Source organism: Macaca mulatta, chromosome 16 (genome assembly GCF_049350105.2).
Source record: "Macaca mulatta isolate MMU2019108-1 chromosome 16, T2T-MMU8v2.0, whole genome shotgun sequence".
Classification (NCBI taxonomy): domain Eukaryota; kingdom Metazoa; phylum Chordata; class Mammalia; order Primates; family Cercopithecidae; genus Macaca; species Macaca mulatta.
In genome coordinates this window covers 76677365-76690907 of record NC_133421.1, presented here as the reverse complement: position 1 = coordinate 76690907, position 13543 = coordinate 76677365, and the positions used below count along the sequence as shown (strand labels likewise).

The 13543-nt window shown below is 45.0% G+C and overlaps 1 long non-coding RNA gene across 1 annotated transcript; it reads left to right on the top strand.

Annotated features, from left to right (window-relative positions):
• The first annotated feature begins 279 nt into the window (after nucleotides 1-279).
• On the top strand, nucleotides 280-11979 carry LOC144335899 (uncharacterized). The gene is made up of 3 exons (XR_013407104.1): nucleotides 280-523; nucleotides 1843-2043; nucleotides 11172-11979. It is a non-coding gene; the product is annotated as an uncharacterized LOC144335899 (long non-coding RNA).
• Nucleotides 11980-13543: the final 1564 nt, after the last annotated feature.

Below are 13543 nucleotides of genomic sequence, written 5' to 3'. Positions count from 1 at the left end.
GTCAATCTCAGAGCTGCGGGAAAAGTCATCTTCCCCTCTGAGAAGGAAGGGAACGGGAGGCTTCCAAGGAATTTCACAGATGAATCTGAAATCTCAGCCTCCTCTCCTTGGACATTCTAAGACAAATGGAAGGTTTCTGGGAAAATCGTGCTTTGAGATGGATTCCTGGTGGCAGGTGGCTTGAGACAAAATTCATTTAAGGAGAAGGGATACATCTACGTCTCTACAAGGGCAGGTGTTCGCCTCTCTGAAGCTGGCTGGGCAAAGTTCCAGAAAGCCAGGTTATTCGGCACGTTTTGAAAGACAGGTCATTGCTGTTCTGTCCTCTTTGCAAAACCCACAAAAAGTCAGCTCCTCCCTGCAGCTGACTTCACAGCTTCCTGAAGGCACGGCCTCATTCACTCACTCACTCATTCACCCTCTTACTCCACACACATTTATCAAGTCCCCGCAGCGTGCCAGGCACTGGGAATATAGAGATGAATAACACTCGTGGCCCTGTTGTCAAGGAACCGACTTTCTGGTAAGGGAGGAAGAGAAAAGCAAGCAAATAAAAGAGCTACAGAGCTGGGTGCAAGCAGGGAAAGAAGCAGTTACAGGGGAGGGCGGGGTGAGCTGGGGTCTGGGAAGGCCTCCCAGAGCTGGGGAGCCGTGAGATCATTCAGGCCGTGTGGGGTGGAGAACGCAAAGCCTTGTAACCAGAAAACGACTTTAGGGAATGGTTAGCAGCTTATATGGCTGGTGTGGGAAGTTCAAGAGGAGGAATGGCTGAGGTTTGGTGAGCTAAGTCACGAGGGCTGTGCCGGCCAAGCTAAGCAATTTAGGTTTTGTTCTGAAGGCAGCGGGGAGCTGGGACCAGGACAAGTTTTGTTTTGTTTTTTGTTTTTGTTTGTTTGTTTTTGTGAGACAGAGTCTCCCTCTGTTGCCCAGGCTGGAGTGCAATGGCGCCATCTCAGCTCACTACAACCTCTGCCTCCGGGCTCAAGCAATTCTTGTGCCTCTGCCCCTCAAATAGCTGGGAGTACAGAAATCTGTCACCACATCTGGCTAATTTTTGTATTTTTTAGTAGAGACGGGATTTCGCCATGTTGGCCATGGCTGGTCTCGAACTCCTGGCCTCAAGTGATCCTTCTGCCTCAGCCTCCCAAAGTGTTGGAATTACAGGTTTAAGCCCATGTGCCTGGCCCAAGTTTTTAAGAAAAAAAGAAACACTATCCAATGTGCAATGTATGCATTTTAGAAAGATCCCTCTGTCTGCATGGGGAGAAGCTTTGGAAGGGAAGATTGGATAGGGGTGCATGAGAACCTGACCTAGGATGTAGTCAGTCATCATGGCAAGGAGGGGAGGAGGTGAGACACCAAGGAGATACAAATCTCCAGGACTCCAGGAGTCATGGGACGTGGAGGGTGAGAGAGAACCCGGGAGCTGAATTTTACTCCTGAGATCCCAGCTTGGGAAGCTGCATAGATGATGTTTTAGGAACGCTTGCAGTTGTAAGAGAAACTTAACAGAGATCTAAGCAATAAGGGCACTTAATTATTTTCACACATTGAGAAGTCTGGATGTGAACCTTTTAGGGCTAGCTTAACATTTCAATAGTGTCATTAAAGACCCAGGATTTTTATTTTTTTTCTGCTCTTCTACTTTTTTTTTTTTTTTTTTTTGAGACAGAGTTTTGCTCTCGTCACCCAGGCTGGAGTGCAATGTTGTGATCTCGGCTTACTGCAACCTCCACCTCCTGGGTTCAAGGGATTCTCCTGCCTCAGCTTCCCCAGTAGCTGGGATTACAGGTGCCCACCACCATGCACCATGCCTGTCTAATTATTTTGTATTTTTCGTAGAGATGGGGTTTCACCATGTTGGCCAGGCTGGTCTTGAACTTCTGACCTCAAGTGATCTGCCTACATTGGCCTCCCAAAGTGCTGGGATTACGGGCATGAGCCACCGCACCTGGCCTCTCCTACCATCCTTGATGCACTGGCTTTTTACCTCATGGTTGCAAGATGGCTGCTGCTGCGCTGGATATTTTCATGGCATTCAAGGTAAGAAGAAGGGGAAAGAGGTGGTCACAGCCACATGTCTGTTACCTCTTATCAAGAAAACAAAAACTTTGGCCATCCTTAGCTACAAGGAGACTGGGAAAATTAGTCTTTAACTTTTTAACTTTTCCAGCACTAGAGTGGAGGCAAGTAAGGAAGAAGGGGATTGGGCAGGGGTTATTGACTTGGCAGTGTCACCAACCAAGATGGAAAAACTCAGAGGAAAAGCCAGCATAGCCCTGTGCCCTGGGCTAAGAGGGATGTGGGAGAAAGAGCAGCCTCTACTGGCGAGGGTTATGGGGCAGCAGGTGATATATGGGGAAAGCTTGGGGCAGTGTGTCCTTCGCTTCCAGATCATTCAGTTAGTGGGAGGCGCTGGAAAGAGGTGGAGGGTGGCAGGAAGAGAGAAGTTCAAGCATTCCCCTACTTCCCTGTCTTCAGTGGCTGCGTCTCTTTGCAGGCTCTGGCTCCAGCCTGCTCTGGTTCCATCTTCCCCTGGTTAACCCCAGGCCCTCCTCCCTCTGTTCCTCCAGACGAGAGCTGATCGCTCCTTCCTGCTGTTGCTCGTGTCTGGGCTGCCTTACTATGGCAGTTTGGCTTCTCAGCTCTCCACCCTACCCCATTGCCCATGTAATCAGTTCCTTGGATTAGATTCTGTCTGTTTCAAATACTCAGAAGGGCTTCTGTTTTCCTGGTTGGACTCTAACTGCTACACCTGTCTTTGAAGAGGCTGGGGGTAGGGAGAGGTTCAAAGGAGTTTGTTTCCTGAAATAATGGTCACAGGAGGTCCCAATAAACAGAGACAGAAAGAGAGGGAAGCAGGCCAGTGCTGGATCGGAGAAGCCGAACTGAAAGCAGGAGAGGGAAGAGGGAAGACTGCTTCTTGGCTTCCTGAGGTTGACAGGGACGGGAGGCCTGGCCAGAAGGGCTCCACAGTTGGAAACTTCAGTAGATGGGAGGGCAGGGGGATCCTGGATCCAGCCTAGGCTGGAACCTGTAGTCGTCTGATATCCTGGAGTAGGCGGGGATGGGGTGATGGCCACTGTTTACAGAGAGCGAATTCAAGATGTGGAAACTGCCCAGTGTGCTTAGTGCAACGAGCGAGGAAACAGGACAGGGCTCCTACATTTGCACTCTCTGCTTAGTGACCTACAGTTTTGCTTCTGGTGATCTGTTAGTATATAACGACAAGGCTTGCGCCATGGAAAGCTCTGCCAAGGCTCAAGTTGGGGAGGTCAGTTTTATCCATTAGGAGATGCTCTGTTATGCAGCGGTAACAAGCAACCCCCAATTCTCAGGGTTTTGATATCTTGAAAGTCTATTTCTGACTCAGGCTACATGTCCATTATAGTTCCACAGGGGGGCTCTGTGGCTGTCAATCACCCAGGTACCTATCTGGTCACATGTGTCCCTGAGTACTGCAGCTCTGGGGAGGAAACATGGCATGCTGTGTGCTAGCTCTTAAAGTTTCCACCCAGGACAACTGTCATTTCTGCTCATGTTGCATTGGCCAAAGCAAGGCACATGTTCACCCCTAACTTCATTGCCCGGGAGGAGACATGGAATCTTTGGAAAGAGATCTGGTGAATGCATCCCAACCGAAGTGGTCTGGCACTTAGCCAACTACACTGCTGCTGCTGCCACTTGGAAAGTCATTCACACTCTAGTAATAGTTAGAGCACCTACATTGTGGTAGCAGCTCTGCCTGTGTTCACTGTGATGAAAGCTCTAGGAAGGCAGGTATCTCTATTTTGATCATTGATGTATCTCAGGCACTTAGAAGAGCAATCAACACATATTAGGTGTCCAACAAATATTGGTGGGATGAATTATTAACTCATCAAATCTCACGACAACCTTGATGCAGTAGGTATTGTAAGTATCTCCATTTTTTCAAAGGAAGAAGCTTAGGTTCAGAAAAGTTAAGTAAATTGCCCAGAGCTGAATATCTTGACTTAGAAATCATTGGATCCCACATAGACCTGGTCTGAGCTCCTCTCCTCTCCCTTGCCTGTGCTTCTCTCCAAGACGCTGCTGTCCCCTGCATCAGTCTGTCGTGGGGGACACCTTATCACCTCTGAGAGGCAGGGGAGTGTTTGCTATGCATTTTCCCCTGGGGAATGTTATTGCACTCTCCTTCCACAGGCTGATGGATGGATGGCGGGTGTCCTGAGCTCTCAAATCCCCTGCAGATGCTTTGGGTCATGTGGCAGGTCCACTCCTGCCCTGCAAACATCAGAGCATCTGTGACAACCTGGGACAGAGGGGATGGACCTCAGTGTGCACAGGGTCACACACCCCATTACTTTTCTGGAAATGTCACCTGCGGGGGAATTATCTGATCATCCCCATTCAATTGGCATGTATCAGACCTACTGTGTGCTGGACACCATCTTTGGTGGTGGCCTTGACTTTTGAGTAACTCACAGTGAAGTGGAATCCTTCAAGATGGAGATGATTTTTTTTTTTTTGAAGATGAAGGAAAGCCCCAGACTATGGATAGTGATGGATAGTGACAGTGGGAACAGCCAGCACCTCAAAACTCTCAACAGCACTAGGCATAGTTATCTGAAGTATGTTCATCCCTGTTGGTAGACTCAGAGTTGTGTTTCTAGACCGCTGTCACACCACCTAGGGTGGTGGGCTTTGGGCTTCTTTTGGCTTTGCCCCGGTGGTGTCCCTTCCCCTTTCTGTGGGCAATGGCACCTCATCTCCCCCTGGAGGTCCTCCTGTCCCCTGGATGCAGCATAAGGGGACTGTTGACCCAGGCGCCCTTCCCTCTGCTGACCAAGGTTAATGCAAAGATACGGATCCCTCCTGGTACCGGGTCCCTAGAGAAGGTGCCCAGTGGTACCCACCACTGTGATCTTGGACCTCTCTCTGTTTCTGTCCCATTTTCTCTGCTTCTGTGAGCCCTCCTCTGCCCACCTCCATCATAGAGAGCTCTTTCTATGCAGCTTAGACAGAGTTGCCAGTCTACCGCATGCAACCAAAATAACCTAACTGATGTACACAGGGTTACTAATTCCAGAGCTGGAGGGCAACTGAAGGGCCATTTGATCCAACCCTTTAATCCTGTTGCTGAACAAATTAAGACCCAAGAGTAAACTGAAGTCTGGAGAGTGGACATAATGGCAGGCAGCCGCTGAGAGCTCTCTGTGAGTCAGCCGTTCTACTGAGCCTCCCAGGCAAGTCAACAAGCCAACAGGAGGGTTGGCGTTCCCATCTGAGAGTCAGGAAGGTGCTGAAAAGTAAAACAAAATAAAAATTTAAAAGGCCATTCCCCACCTCCATGCCTTTGCTAGCACTGTTTTCACTGCCTGGAACACTCTTCCCCACCTCAACTGCCTTGAAAACACCTATCCATCTCTCAAATGTCAACTTAAGCAGCACTTCCTCTGGGAGAATTTTTGGGCCCTCAGGGTAGGTAAGCAGCCCTCCCTCCGATGCCTCATTAGCCTCTTAATAAGCCACCATAGCACATGTAAATGGGTTAAGCATCTCAGTGGTTTCCAGGTTTGTCTCATGACCGAGCATCTTGGGTGCTCCGTAAATGTTAGTTGAAGAACGGATGAATGGTATGGAGCTGTGGCTGCAGGCTGAGCTGGTGAGGGAAGGCTTCCTGGAGGAGGAGGCATTGAGCTGTGTATCAGTGATTATAGACATGGTCAGGTAGTGGGAAGAGTGTCTTTTAGCACATGGCTGGCTGGCTCACTTACCTGGGGTCTTCCCTACTACACTGTAAGTTTCCTGAAGGTAGGAGTAAAGTCACATTTAATATTGTGTCCCAGTCTTAGCACTGTGTCTGGCACAGCATGAAATATTTGCTGAAACAATGAATGAAAACATCATGTATAACCAACAGACACTGGCCCAAAAGCTGGCCAAGCTGAAGATTGTGGCTATCACTAGAATTCTGGTCATAACCTTTCACTGTCTGTGTGATGTTGGGCAAAACTCTTCCCCTCTCTGAGCCTCAGTTTCCTCATCTGTTGATTGAAAGTGACAGGGAAAGTGTGGTCTCTAGGATTCCTTCTGTTTGTCATCTTGGAGATGGCGCTTCCTATGTTTGGAGAGCTTCCCACATTATGAATTTTCTTCCTCTGTCCCCAGGCAGAAATCAGAACTCACTTTCCCAGACTCCTTTGCTGCTATGGTACTGTCATGTGACCTGGACACCACCTATCAGATGCACAGGCATGAGTCTCCCATGGGTAGGGCAGTATTAGGCAATAGAGAGGCACTGCTTGTGCCTTGTCCTTTAGTGGGGAGGGACAGCAGTGGTGGAGTCCTAGTGGTAACACCCATGTAGGGCACACCTGTGGTAGGAGCTGAGGTGCCTATGTTGGCAGCAGGAGCCTCTGTACTGGGAGCTACTGGTGGAACGTGCTGCCTCCTCCAAACCTGATTCCCTGACCTCGTGCACAGTCTGTGATTTGCATATTAGCCCTTAAAAAAATTCCATTTCAGCTGAGACCAGCTAGAGTGGGTCCTGGTGCTTGCACCTAAGAACTGTGATAAATGCACCATCCAATTTGAAGATTCCATCATTCCAAATAGGATTTGGTGGTCTAAGACTAGGTTTTAATTTGATTTGATTTTTTGAGACAGGTTCTCACTCTGTCACTGAGGCTGGAATGCAGTGGCACAATCATGGCTCACTACAGCCTCCGCCTCCCAGGCTCAAGGGTTCCTCTGAGTAGCTCAGACTACTGGCACACACCACCATGCCCAGCTAATTTTTATTTTTATTTTTTGTAGAGACGGGGTCTCACTGTGTTGCCCAGGCTAGTCTCAAACTCCTGGGCTAAAGCAGTCCTCCCACCTGGACCTCCCAATGAGCTGGATTACAGGCATGAGCCACTGTGCCCAGTCCTAAGACTAGGTCTTTAAATGAAGATAGAGTGGTTATTCCACAGTACTGATTTATAGGTCTGTTATCCAGCTTTCTTTACCTTTCAGCACATGTTTCCTAGTCATTTTTCAAAGCCTGGAAAGCTGTGTTTTTGAGAGATCTCACCACTTCAAACCACTAATTTGGAGAAAATGTCTCAGACCATGGTGCTGGCCTTCACATCTCACTAAGATCCAGGGCCAGTGCTATTTAGTTTTCTGCCAGGTGGATTCTGAATTTGGTGTCACATAGGAACAGAGACAAACATGCATTGCTCGTCTGCACACAGACCTCAAGGCTGCAGTGCTGGACGGTGGGGCCGAAAGCAAAGCCTTTAGAGTTTGACAACCCTGAGTTTGAATCCCAGCTTGAGCACACACAAGCTGTGTGGCCCTAGCTGTGTAACTTAAGCTCCCAGAGTCTCAGTTTCCTCATCTGCAGAATGAGGATAATAATGCCTACTTTGACAGTTCCTGTGAGGATTAAATGAAATAATGTTTGTATGGCAAGATATCATTGTTGATGCCTTCTCCAGAATCCATTTTCTATTCCTGTATAAAATTCACCCCAGAGTTTGGTAGCTTAAAACAGCACTCATGTATTCGCTCATAATTCAGCAATTGGACGGGGCTCGACAGAGCTAGGTCAACTCTGCTTCACGGGGTGTTGGTTGACACTGGCTTTTCAGCTGAGATGGCTTGAACAGTTGGGGACTGGCTGGGTCTGCTCCCTCCTTCCTCTCTCTCCTCTTGATCTTTTAGCCCCTGGGGCCTTTCTCTTCCTATGGTGTCTGCTTGGACTCTACAAGGCAGCTCCAGGCAACAACAGAGTGGAAAACGGAAGTTAGAAAAGCAACTCCTGTAACTCGCACAAGTTCTATAGGTCACTTCTGAGATAGGACTCAATCCCAGAGGCAGGGCTTGGGCTCAAGACCAGACTGAAGACTGAATGAAACAGGGAAGAGGCAAAAGCACTGTATTAGTTCATTCTCACATTGCTATAAAGAACTGCCTGAGAATGGGTAATTATTATAAAGAAAAGAGGCTTAATTTACTCATAGTTCTGCATGGCTGAGGAGGTCTCAGGAAACTTACAATCATAGCTGAAGGGGAAGCAGGCATGTCTTACATGGTGGCAGGTGAGGGAGAGAAGGAACTGTTAAACACTTATAAAACCATCAAATCTCATGAGAACTCACTCACTATCATGAGAACAGCATAGGGGAAACCGCCTGCATGATCCAATCACCTGCCACCAGGTCCCTCCCGAGACACGTGGGGATTATGGGAATTACAATTTGAGATGAGAGTTGGGTGGAGACACAGAGCCCAGCCATATCAAATACCTCTCCATAGAACATGCCTACCAGTGCCATGTCAGTTTACCATTGCCATGGCAACGCTAGGACGTTACCAACCCTTTTCCATGGCAATGACCCAATGACCAGGAAGTTACCACTCTTTTCTGGAAATTTCTGCATAACATTAATTTGCATGTATCTAAAATTAGGTATAAATATGGCTGCACAACTACCTTGAACTGCTACTCTAGGCACATTGCTCATGGGGTAGTCCAGCTCTGCAAGGAGCCTGGACGTCTGCTGCTGCCATGCTCTGCTGCTTCAATACAGGCTGCTATCTAACACCACCAGCTTGCCCTTGAATTGCTCCTGGGTGTAGCCAAGAACCCTGCCAGGCTAAAATTCAATTTGAGTGCTCACTTACCTCCATCACTTCCACTGCCTTCAACTGGTCCCAGCAAATTGAAATCAGCCCAGATTCGGCATGAGGGTTCACACAAGGCTGTGACTTCAGAGAGGCAGGATTCATTGGAGGTCATTGTGTAAACTATAAAATATATCTTAGGGTTTTTTTTTTCTTGTTTTTTCCTCCCCCTTTTCCTGCCAATGGAGTCACCTAGACTCTTGCACATTGTCTTAGGGAAGAGATGCAACAAGACAGAACATAAAGAGGAAAACAAAAAGTATCTTCCTAGCTTTGGTTCTTAAAAGCCTAAGCCTGGCAAGGCACGTATCATATCCCCCTCTCCCTCCCGACACACAACTGTCAAGAAAGAGAGAGGGGACTAGAAACTGACTTTGCTTTATAACGTAGCAAAGTCAAGACCCTAGCATCCCACAAGACTATGAATATGAAACAGAAATTAAGGAAAATAAAGCAAATTAGAAGTCAATTACTCATCCTCAAATAATTTTTTTATCTTTACATTTTGTTTATTTATCTTTACATTTTGTTTATTTATTTATTTGAGATAGGATCTCATTCTGCTGCCCAGGCTGGAGTGCAGTGGTGTGACCTCAGCTCACTGTAACCTCTGCCTCCTGGGTTCAAGCGATTCTCCTGCCTCAGCCTCTCAAGTAGCAGAGCCTACGGGTGTGTGCCACCACTCCCGGCTAATTTTTGTATTTTTAATAGAGATTAGGTTTCCTGGTGTTGGCCAGGCTGATCTCCTGACCTGAAGTCATCCGCCTGCCTCAGCCTCCCAAAGTGCTGAAATTACAGGCGTGCAACATAGTACCTGGCCTTATTTTAATTATTGGTTTGATAAATACATTCTCATGGTGGACAGTTGAAAGGTACAAGCATGTATAGATGGGAAGTCCTCTTCCTCCTCCTGGTCCCAGTCACCCAATTGTCCTCTCTAGACCAGCCAGAGTTGCTCAATTTACAGGTGTCCTTTCAGATAGTGAGTCTCTAAAACCAAGCAAATATGTTTTTTTCTCCTCCTTTTTTACAAAAATAATAACATACTCTAGATTATATCCTATATCTTACTTTTAAAAATCTTATCAACATATCTTGGAGATAATCCCATTTCTGTATATAAGATCTTTCTTATTACCCTTTTATACATATATATTTTTCCATTATGCAGCTCTATCATAATTTATTGAACAAGTCCCTATTGATTGGTTGTTTCTCAACTTTAACTAACACAAATTACACCACAATAATAATCTCATATATGTGTCGTTCCACACGTGTACAATTCTGGTATGGGATTTGTAATTGTGATTGATATTATCAAATTGATCTACATGAGGTTCTACTATTTAATGCCTCCATTATCAATGTATGAGAGCACCTGTCTCCTCTCACACCTTCCAACATTGAGTATTATCAAGTTATAATAACTTTGCCCATCTTGTAGGTAAAATACGGTATCTCAAGATAGTTAACGTCCTTTTTTCTTTTTTTTTTTTTTTTTTTTGAGACGGAGTCTGGCTCTGTCGCCCAGGCTGGAGTGCAGAGGCCGGATCTCAGCTCACTGCAAGCTCCGCCTCCCGGGTTTACGCCATTCTCCTGCCTCAGCCTCCCGAGTAGCTGGGACTACAGGTGCCCGCCACCTCACCTGGCTAGTTTTTTGTATTTTTTAGTAGAAACGGGGTTTCACCGTGTTAGCCAGGATGGTCTTGATCTCCTGACCTCGTGATCCGCCCGTCTCGGCCTCCCAAAGTGCTGGGATTACAGGCTTGAGCCACCGCGCCCGGCCTTTACATCTTTTCATTTATTTCAAAGCTATTAATATTTCTTTTCCAGTGAACTCCTTGATCATAGACTTTGCTTAATTTTCTACTGGCTTGTAGACTATTTTCTTTTTGATGGGAAGGAGTTCTGTATACAATGGGGGAATTTATGCAAATGCATTTGGATCCTCCCTGGCTCCCTATTATGAAATCTGGAAATCACAGAGGCTTTAATTTTGAGATTGGTTTTCTTCTCCCCTTGGTGCTTCATTGCTAGTGTTGTCCTCCCAATGTTAGGACATCCAATTAACCAAACAGATAACATAGTCAGTGGAACTGAGTAATCATGAGGGTTTCTAAAAATCAGAGAGGAAAGGAACACATCAATGTGCTGTCCCCCAGATCTAGAGCTAAGACACCTCACTTTTTGCTGGGCATGTCTCTAGGAATGCTCAGGTCGGGGCTGGTATGATTGGCAATGACTTTTCTCCCCACAGGCTATTTGAAGTCGTGGGCTCTGTTCTTGTCTACGCAGCAAAACTGTAACATTCACATGCTTCACCCACCTTTGTTAAGTCTGTTTTCTTGTTTCAATCCAATTGGAGGTTGGTTGACTACTGCAATGGGGAAAGATTAAGAAGTGAAGAGTATGAGTGCTGGAATGAAATAGTGATATGCTGGGTATTGCTGTGTTTAGAATGCATTATCTCATACATGCCTCTTAGCAATCCTATTACTCCTATTTTTCAGACATGGAGACTGAGGAACAGAGAGATCACATATCTTGCACAAGGTCCTACAGTTGGTATGTAGAGAAACCAGGATTCAACCTTAGGAAGTCTGGCTCCAGAGTTCTCTGTTTTACACTATGATTCACCTTATCTGCAGCCTGCTGAATATTTTTGTCTTTTGTCCCCACGAGAAACAATGACTATTTCAGCAATGGCAAATAGGGCTCATCATGTATGCATACTCTGATTGCTTTGTGGTGGCTGCCTGGAGCACTGGGTTGAAAAAGACCCAGGCTCTGTAGGAGGTGGTTGATTAATGATGTCTGCCATTCAGAACAAAGACGTAGCAGCAGGTGTACCTCATCTTTGCTGTTTCTGGACTGTTCCACTGAAGTCTTTAGGTCCTGGATTATCCAGTTAGCCCTGCCTTTCCTGGCAGTGTGATCTCCCTCTGCCTTAATATCAGCCCTCAGTCCTCAGGGTTCTTCTCTCTGATATCCACACTCATCGCCTTTGCTTGTCTGTGCTTCCTAAAACACGGACTCTCCTCCCACAACCCAACTGCACTTAGTCCTACCTCCAGTGTGAGACTGCCTACGGTTGCCCCCAACCTCACTCATCCTGGAGTGAGTGTTGTGACGTGAGTCAGCATTAATGAACTAATCTGAGATGTATCTCAACACCATCATAGTCCCTGAAGGTAGGAACAGGTGGGGGGAAATTCATCCTTAGTCTCTGTCTCCCCCAGAGCCTAGCACAGAGCCTGGTGCAATTTGGATCCTCAACAAATGTCTAGAAAATAAATAAATGAAAGAATAAATGGATGGCATTATTCTGATGTTTCACATTTGTACATCGCACTCATTCTTTGGGAGCAGGGATGGTATCAACATAGCACCACTGTGATGGACGATAATAATTTCTTTAAATCTGTGGGGACAGAAATTGAGCTAATAAATCATCTTTCACAGGGTGGTTATGGAGAATTCTGAATGAGATAGAGAATAATAAATGCTTACAGAAGGAACTCGGTAAATATTTGACTGTTACCAACAGTAACAATAGCAATAATAATGCCACATATTGATTTAACTGTTGTAACTGTACAGAAGCTATTCATCTTATGCTTTTCATGCTGTTTATTCAATGCTTCTCTTTCACTGTCAATGTTAATACATAATTTATATCAGTTAGCTTTGGCTGTGTAACAAACAACCTGAAAACTTAGTGTCTTAAAGCAATGTTGATTTATACACTTTAAATGGGTAAACTTTATGGTATGTAATTTAGGCTTCAAAAAGATGCTTAGAAAATAGCAACGGAGAAATTTTACTTTTTGCTTAACAAATTAGTAAAGATTTTTAAAGTTGCTTTTTAAAGATAATGGTCCCTGAACCCCTAGGGCTTCGTGAGGCCCTTTGAAGATCTGCAGGTGATCAAACTATTTTCGTAATAATACTAAGATTTTTTTTGCCTTTGCTACTCTCATTCTCTCCCTAGTAGACAATGGAGCTTTCCACAGGCTCTATGATGTGTCATTTTGTAACATATTGATGCAGAAGCAGATAGGAGAATCCAGCATCTTTCATTAAGCTAGATTTTGATGAGATTTGCAAAGATGTAAATCCATGCCATTCTTCACACTAGGTATTTTTTGTTTTGTACATAACATGTTACCTTAATTTATGCTAACATTTAAGGAGTTTATTGTCATTATTTTAAATGAATTAATATTCTTGAAATCTCTATGCTTTAATTTCTAAAATGGCTAGTACCTACACCATCCCCTTTGCCTCTCTGTGCTCCCTAAAATGCAGCCACATATTGATAGAAGTAACTAACATAAACACAAGCACTTTGGGATCCTCAGTATTTTTTAAGAGTGTAAAAAAGCACTGAGACCAAAAGGTTTGAGAACTGCTTCTATACAGCAATGTGACAATACAATCCGAGGCCTTGAAAATGGAACTTTTCTTTAATCCATTAAAGGAAAGAATGGAAGTTTTCTTTAACAATAATTTGTCCTAAGGAAAAATCAAAAGTAGATCTTAAGATATTTTTGCAAGTACAGTCATCACAATCTTATTTAAAATAGTAAAATATAAAAACAGTGTCAATGTCCATCCATAAGGGGTTATTTCAATGAACAACAATGAAATAAAATACATATGGCTAACAAAAATACTGTAAGATAGTATTTCATTGCAACAAAAGTGTTCACAATTCATTAAGTTAAAAAAAGTAGAATACGATTTGGTCTATAGAGTGTGATCCTATTCCCTTTTTGTTTAATTTAATGAATGTGGGAGACTAGAATATGCCTCCCAAAATATGAAAGATTGTTGAACTGAAGACAATTAAGAATCAAATACAGGATAGTTTTTCGTCCTC